General features: G+C 46.0%; 1 pseudogene; it reads left to right on the top strand.

Moving 5' to 3' along the window:
* The first annotated feature begins 1,048 nt into the window (after positions 1-1,048).
* LOC113024557 (putative nuclease HARBI1) lies at positions 1,049-5,141 on the top strand (annotated as a pseudogene).
* Positions 5,142-8,540: the final 3,399 nt, after the last annotated feature.

The raw sequence follows: 8,540 nt of genomic DNA, 5'->3' as shown, positions 1-8,540 counted from the left end.
ATAAACAGAAATGTGTTTGTAGCAAGGAGCCCATGCACACACAGTGTTGTCAGGTTGATTGTCTATGGCAGCAAATTCTGTTGTTTTGGTGCTCTGCACACCGCGAACTCACTGTGTCACCCCTCCTCTGCAGCAGGCCAGAGACAACACCTCCGCCACAGTGTTAAAATGTCAAAATGTCCATTAAAAACATTTAATATTAATAATAAGTAGCAAGTGCAATGACACATGATGCACATGTCATGGCCCAGTGTTTTGTGTTTTTTGAACGTTGTTAAGCATTATTGTTTTGATCTTGAGGAGTAATTTATGTTTCCTATACTCTATTGGTTTACTTCAAACTTTAGTTTCCCTGTGCTCATGAGTTTTCTGTTATATTATATATCTCTAGGGTACTGTAGGGTGACTAGTTTAGTTTCCTTCAGCGTACCCCACTGGTCTTTGTCCTCGTCTTTTCTTTGTTTTAGTGTTTGGTTTCCTTCACTCTCCATCTCTGTCTGTCATTACTGGGCCCTGTTGTTGTTTGCTTACAGCATCAAGTTTGTGTTTTGAGTCTGGGGGCCTGTTCTTCGTACCTCGCTAAGTAAGTTAGCTGGATTAGATTGTTGACGATTTCGCGTGATCTTGGATCGTTCGGTTCCCCGAAGCTCATCCGGGACTTGCTGTCATAGCAACAGAGCCGTAAGCGTAAACCTGCTCGGGAGCAGGTTTACTTTATGTAAACAGGATTAGATCGCGGCCACGCAGGTATGTCCGCGTCATCATACGAAAGCAACAGCGACATTCCGCCACTGTTTCACCATAAATAAATAACATCAATGTAACTAAAGATAATGCAGCACTTGATCCTTTTATTGATTCCACACAGATACATACAGGTCAGTCCCTAAAAAAAGGGAAATGTACTAGTAATCACGCTATGTCATGTAGGTGATCACGCCAGATGCAACACACATTCCAGAGTAGGAATAGCAAATTACGTCGTGTAATCAAGATGACAGACCACGGCTATAAAAGCGAAGGTGGAAGTGGGAAGTTTGTCGCAGCCATGTCCTGTCCGTTTGTACGCGAGCCACCCATTGCGGAAGGTGCAAGAGTGATAAGGAGAGTGTTCAGAATCCAACGTATATTGCGGGATAGACAGGATCCTTTAGCACAGCGCGACAGTGTGCTCATAGAGAGATACCGATTTTCCCGTGAGGGTATCATCTACCTAACCAACTTGCTGGATCCCCATGTTAAGAGTACCACTCACCGTAGTCGGGCATTAACAACTGCACAAACTGTGTGCATTGCCTTGCGTTACTTTGCGAGTGGCACGTTTCTGTACGCTTGTGGAGACGCAGAGAACGTTGGCAAAAGTGCCGTCTGCCGGGCCATTCGCAAAGTGTACCTGGCACTCAAGCATTTCCTGGGTGTGTTTGTGGTTTTTCCAAGCCACTTAAGACCACAGGTCGTCAAACAGGGCTTTTTTGCCATTGCAGGTACAGTAAATTGGATAGTGAATGTGATGCAATCATGACCTATGTCGGTAACTGTAGCTCGATCGTCCGCAGGCTTCCCGAATGTGATTGGTACCATAGACTGCACACACATTGCGATCAAGGCCCCCCCAGGCCCCAATGAAGGGGACTTTGTCAATCGAAAGGGGGGCCACAGTATAAATGTGCAGGTGAGTAATACTAACATTCCAGATGGCAATATATAATGGGAGGAGTGTGTTCACATATAATAGAATCCCTCAGATGGTGTGTGACTCCATGTGCCAAATGTGTACAAATGTGGAAGCTAAATGGCCCGGATCAGTGCATGACTCAAGGATCTTCAGAGAGTCAGGGTAATGCACATCATTTGAGCGTGGTAAGTAAAAGAGGCTTATTTTGATACTACATACTCCTTTCGGGCCTAACATAACAGCATTTCCCCACTACACAGGGGCCTACTATGGGATTCTCCTCGGAGACAGAGGTTATGCATGCAGGCAGTACTTCATGACACCGTTCCCTGACCCCAACCCTGGGCCACAAACCCGCTACAATGCAGCTCTAGCCAGGACAAGGGCACGCATTGAAATGACCTTTGGGCAACTGAAGGAACGATTTCAGTGTCTGAAACGCCTGAGGGTTGCACCTGACAGGGCATGTGACATTATTGTTGCATGTGCTGTACTGCACAACATTGCCACCATCAGAGAAGAGAGGACCCCCGTGGTGGAGGTGCAGCCTGATGATGACCTCCAGCCAGTGCACTTGGACCAACCTAGTGGCAGAGCTGCACGGGACAGGATTGTGCAACACAATTTCGAATAATAAAAAAATGACATGACATATTTTCTATTGACGTTTATTTGAGCATCGTTGTCTGTCCCATCACACACAGGCCAGTCATCAGAGTTGCCTGGAAAAACAGAGCATATATACTATGTCACGCAAGGTCAGCAACAGTGCTCCGTATGAACGTGTATTCTTACTTACTCTGGAGTTCCTTTTGAAGCAACTCGATTTCCAGTTGTAGTTTATGCCTCATTAGAGCTTGTAGTTCGATCTCACCTAGGAGCTTTTGTTTCTTCAGCTCAGTATACTCCATTTTTTGCTGGAGACTTCTCTTGTAGAGCAGACGAATGTCACCCTGTGTCAATTGTAGTGACAACATTTAACGGGGAATACATGTCACATAGGCAGTATAATTAGTCACAACACTGCCCACCTCTGTATGAGCAGGGCTCTCTGCCGGCCTCTTGGCCTGCAAATCATACTGCAGTCAGACACACATGGCAGTACACAAGTAGATGGTATTTCAGGCCAATTCATGCATGTACTCACAGGGTCTTCCTCCAAACCACAGCCATCTGACAGGGTTGCGTCACTGTCCTGTGCAATGGTAACACAATGGTGTTACAAAGGGATGTGGTACAGCCTATTGGTCTGTACAATTGGGTGGGGACAGATATATGTATATCTCCCAACTTACTGTGCATGCTCCAGTCACCCCTTCCATGGGAACAGGTAAAAGTGATGGAGAGTCATGTAACACTACACACAGAGAAAACCCACAGTGCCAATGAATGTCACAGTACGAATAGCATTTTCATTAAGGCAACAACCACATATTTTACATTGTGCAAATGGAATCATGAGCCCATTCACCAGTTATGTAGGTGCTGCTGCTACTGCACCCCGGCTTCTGCTGGTCTACGGAAGAGCTGCCCCCAGGGATGCCCTCAACAATGGGTCTGGTGGCATTCAACCTTAGGGCCAGCTCCTCTGCTGGGGTGTGACGAGGGGGTGCAGGACCACCACCTGTCTTTTGTTGCTCTGCCCTTTTCTTGGTTGCTGTTATACACAAACACAGGGATTGTTTCAGGGTGTCTTTTCAAGAGACTGACAGCAATATAAGTGTTGGATATTACCATTCTGTAGTATGTTCTTGTATTTCACTTTTACTTGTTCCCATGTTCTGGTGGGTCCGGTTGTGGCTCTAATGTGTACAAGGATATCATGTGATATGATTTGATATGTTACAATATGATATGGTATGGTGTCATGTAATATGTTGCATTACTTACGCGTTTAATTTGTCAGCAACTTTCTGCCAGCCCTCTCTCCTTGCTTTTGCAGCCTTCGCAGTGTTCCCTTGCGTTTTAATTACACTCTGGTACTCCTGAAATCCCTCAATCAAGAGTTCTTGCTCTGCTGCGGTGAAATACTGGGCGCGCTCCTTTGACATTTTCACCGACCAATCAGAGGGTTGCCGATCACTGTTTCTGCCATCGATGCGTATCCCCTTTTACGACACCCAGTGATCGCACATTACTTCATCCAGCTGTACTAATCGTCAACAGCAGGTGTGTTCGGGGAACCGGATTAGCGAGCTCACGGTTAGCGCGATAGTTTGGTCTTGGATGTGTCATTTGATCTTGGATGTAGTAAGCGACGTACGAAGAACAGGCCCCGGGTCTCTGTTTATGTGTTTATTGTGCTTCCTGTCTTCCTGTATTCCTGTCTCGTTGTGTCTAATTGGTTCCAGCTGTGTCCTCCCACTCTCCTAATCACCTGTATGTGTATTTATTGTGTCAGTTCGCATTTGTCCCTTGCCAGAACATCGGTTCACCTTCCTTCACGTCTTTTTAGGCTCTCTCATGTTTTTTTGAAAGCCTTACACAACACTTATCATGCAATTACTATAAGCATGATGAAAGGAAACTGAAAGGAAACTTGAAATTGTCATTTTTTAAAATATTCTCTTTCATCAATATAATGTAATAAAATGTAATGCCCATTAGAATTCCATTGTTCAAAAGTTTAAAATATGTGAAAGAGTATAAAATATACAAATATTTAACTACATTTATTTCACTGTGGTATACAAACCACTGTAGTACTAATTACAAAAATACAGTTTTGTCCAACTGCTCATTAAGCACTATCAGAAGTCTACATGACAGACTTATTCTAAATGTTCTGCATAAAACATATATTCGTGGAGCATCGAGGCTGGCAATCGGTGACTTTTTCTGCTCCTGTTGTGACGGTGAACAAAGACCAGTGCATGTTGCAGCAGCTGCACCTTTTGCCTACCAGGAAGGAGAAGCCAAACCTCCAGATACCTCACACAAAGACTTACGTATTAATACAACATACCACAGAATTTTGACCTTGCAGTGTCCCTGTTGTTTAGCTCCTGTTAGTAATTTTTTTTTTTTCATGTAGTCATTTTTTTAAGCTTTGGTTTTACTTTTTTAGGTTCCTTCTGCAAGATTACAAAGCCATAGGAAGTATGGGTGTTGAGGCTGCTGCAACATGCAATGGTGCAGGATAGAAATCCTGCATGCCACAAATGCAAATTTTTAAATATTAATAATAATCATAAAAATAGTAATAGCTGTATAAATAAGAAAACAAATACCCTCTTGCATTGTGGCCAGTCTTTATCCTTCAAGATCAGAGCCTCCACCAGAGGCCTGGGACCTTAAGGGTCTTGTGCAGTCTTTTTGGTGTTCCTAGGACTGTGTTGTTCTGGACCGAAATCTCAAACGTTGTTCCTGGGATCTGCTGGAGCGACTCGCCCAGCTTGGGGAGGTCGCTGCTCCAAGTGCCCTGAATGCCGATGGGACCACTGTTGCCTTCACCACATCTTCTTGAGCAGCTTTCTCAGCCCTTGGCATTTCTCCAGCTTCTCATCTTCCTTTTTTCTGGTATTGCTATCATTCGTTATAGCTACATCTATCATTATTGCTGTCTTCCTGTACTTGTCCATCACTACCATGCCCGGTTGGTTAGCCATCACCAATTAGCTTCTCTGTATATGCAAGTCCCACAGGATCTTTTCCAGTGGTGGTCAAGTTACGGATTGTCCGTAATGCTGCATTCACATCTTCTAGTAGACCATTTCAGAATCAGAATCAGAATCAGAATCAGAATACTTTATTGATCCCTGGGGGAAATTATTTTTTGTTACAGTGCTCCATTTTAAACCAACATTAAGACAAGACAGACAATACGCTAACTAAGAATAGTACAATATATACATATATATACATACATACATACATACATAAGTCACTTATAAATAAATATTTGGAAAAGAAACATGTGTAGTTGTAGCAGCAAACAGTGTGTTAAGTGGATGCGTTGTACAGGGAGATGGCCACAGGCAGGAATGATTTCCTGTGTCGTTCAGTGGTGCTTTTTGGTAATCTCAGTCTCTCACTGAACGAGCTCCTGTGACTGACCAACATGTCATGGAGTGGGTGGGAGGTGTTATCCAACATTGTCTTTATCTTGGACAGCATCCGCCTCTCCGACACCACCTTGAGGGAGTCCAGCTCCATCCCCACAACATTGCTGGCCTTACGGATCAGTTTATTAAGTCTGTTGGCATCTGCGACCCTCAGCCTGCTCCCCCAGCATGCAACAGCATAGAGGATCGCACTGGCCACCACAGACTCATAGAAAATCCTCAGCATTTTCTGGCAGATGTTGAAGGACCTCAGTCGCCTCAAAAAATAGAGACGACTCTGGCCCTTCCTGTAAAGTGCTGTGGTGTTTTTAGCCCAGTCCAGTTTATTGTCAATGTGTACTCCAAGGTATTTATAGTCCTCCACAATGTCAACACTGACCCCCTGGATTGAAACAGGGGTCAAGTGTTTCCTGGTCTTCCTGAAGTCCACGATCAGTTCCTTGGTCTTTGCCACGTTGAGCTGCAGATGATTCTGCTCACACCACGTGACAAAGGAGTCAACCACAGCCCGGTACTCTGTCTCATCATCCCTGCTGATGCATCCAACCACCGCAGAGTCATTAGAAAACTTCTGAAGATGGCAGGTCTCTGTGCAGTGGCTGAAGTCTGTGGTGTAGAGGGTGAAGAGGAAGGGGGAGAGGACAGTCCCCTGTGGTGCCCCTGTGTTGCTAATCACCTTGTCAGACACACACTGTGGGAGACGTACATATTGTGGTCTTCCTGTCAGGTAATCAACAATCCAGGACACCAGAGAAGCATCCACCTGCATCGCTGCTAACTTATCACCCAGGAGGGTCGGCCTGATGGTGTTGAAAGCACTGGAAAAGTCAAAAAACATGACCCTCACAGTGCTCGCCGGCTGGTCCAGATGGGTGTAGACACGATTGAGCAGGTAGATGATGGCGTCCTCTGTTCCGAGACGAGGCTGATAAGCGAACTGAAGGGGATCCAGATGTGGTCTTACTATGGGTCGCAGCTGGTCCAGGATGAGCCTTTCCAGGGTCTTCATGATGTGGGAGGTCAGTGCCACGGGCCTGTAATCCTGGGGGCCACTGGGACGAGGCGTCTTTGGTACAGGGACGAGGCATGATGTCTTCCACATCACCGGGACCCTCTGCAGACTCAGACTCAGCATAAACAGTTTATGAAAGACTCCACACAGCTGGGGGGCACAGGCCTTGAGGACAAGGGGACTCACTCCGTCTGGTCCAGCAGACTTGCCTGAGTGAAGTCTCCTCATTTGCATCTCAACCTGGTATTGAGTGAAGGTGATGGGTGGGGGAGGGGTGTCAGGAATCTCACAGGAGGCAACATGTGAAGAGAGAGGCTGGCACAGTGGTGTGGCTCTGGATTCCAGGCTGACTGCAGGTGAGGTTGTGGGGGTGGGAGCAGACACTGTGGTGTCGAATCTATTGAAAAACAGATTCAACTCGTCGGCTCTATTCTCACCTCCCTCAGCTCCCCTGCTGTTGGTTGGCCTGAATCCAGTGATGGTCTTCATGCCCCTCCACACCTCTCTCATGCTGTTCTGCTGGAGTTTCCACTCCAGCTTCCTCCTGTAATTGTCCTTAGCCTCTCTGATCTTGTCCTTTAGTAACACCTGGACCTTCCTCACCTCCTCTTTGTTGCCCCCTCTGAAAGCCCTCTTCTTGTTGTTGAGGAGGGCTTTGATGTCCTTAGTCACCCACGGCTTGTTATTTGGGTAACAATGAACAGTCTGAGCTGGAACAATGGAGTCGGTGCAGAAAGTTATGTAGTCTGTGATACACTCAGTAAGCCCATTGATGTCCTCGGCGTGAGGCTCACAGAGTGTTTCCCAGTCGGTCACCTCGAAACAGCCCTGTAGTTCCGCTATTGCCTCCTCTGACCACCTCCTAACAGTCCTGGTGGTCACAGGTTCCCTCCTCACAATTGGCACATAGCGGGGGGTGAGGTGAATCAGGTTATGATCTGACCTACCAAGTGGGGGGAGGGAGGAGGAGCTGTATGCATCCTTGACGTTAGCATACAGTAAGTCTTAGAGGCTACTTGACATCATCTCGGTAATTGGCCTCAGTGGGTCCAGGGATACCTGAGAGAATACCAGAAGGCAAAATTGCAGACATCGAGAACAGCTACAAGTACCTCGGATTTCAACAAGCAAATGGAAAAGTATGAAGAGGCTGCTACGAAGGCCCAACCACTAAATACCTGCAGAAAGTAAGGCAAGTCCTGAGGAGTCAGCTGAATGGGAAGAACAAGATCCAGGCAACACCTACCCCCAGCCTGTGATCAGGTACCCTGCTGGGATACTAAGCTGGCCAAAGGAGGAGATGGAAGCCACTGAGATCAAGACAAGGAAGTTACTTGGAGGGTTTTACCCCAAATCCATTACCATGAGACCACACACTAAGCAGATGAAAGGAGACAGAGGACTAGCCGCTGCTAGCGCGGTCGACCGGCCAGTCAGCTGAGCAGTTTTGCGTTCTTTTTCTAACTTTAATGCTCTTTTCGTTGTTTTTCGCCATCCAGTCAGTATATTTGTATTCTTCTGTATATTCTGTGTATTTATTATCTCATTGCCTGTCCTTATCTTCAACATTATGCTGGTCTGTTGTATCTTAATTGCTCCTTGGGGATAAATAAAGTCTTTCTGATTCTGATAAAGGACTAGTGAGTGTCAGAACTGCTGTCCAGGATGAAACAGCAAACATCTATCACTACAACTGGAAGATGGCTACAACTTACCACATGCATAGTGAATACCTCTGGCAGCAGAAACCCCCAAAAAAGTGGAGCAAGCAGAATGATCATTATGTAAG

This window comes from Astatotilapia calliptera, chromosome 6 (assembly GCF_900246225.1).
Source record: "Astatotilapia calliptera chromosome 6, fAstCal1.2, whole genome shotgun sequence".
NCBI classification, from domain to species: domain Eukaryota; kingdom Metazoa; phylum Chordata; class Actinopteri; order Cichliformes; family Cichlidae; genus Astatotilapia; species Astatotilapia calliptera.
This window is presented reverse-complemented; position numbering and strand designations above follow the sequence as displayed.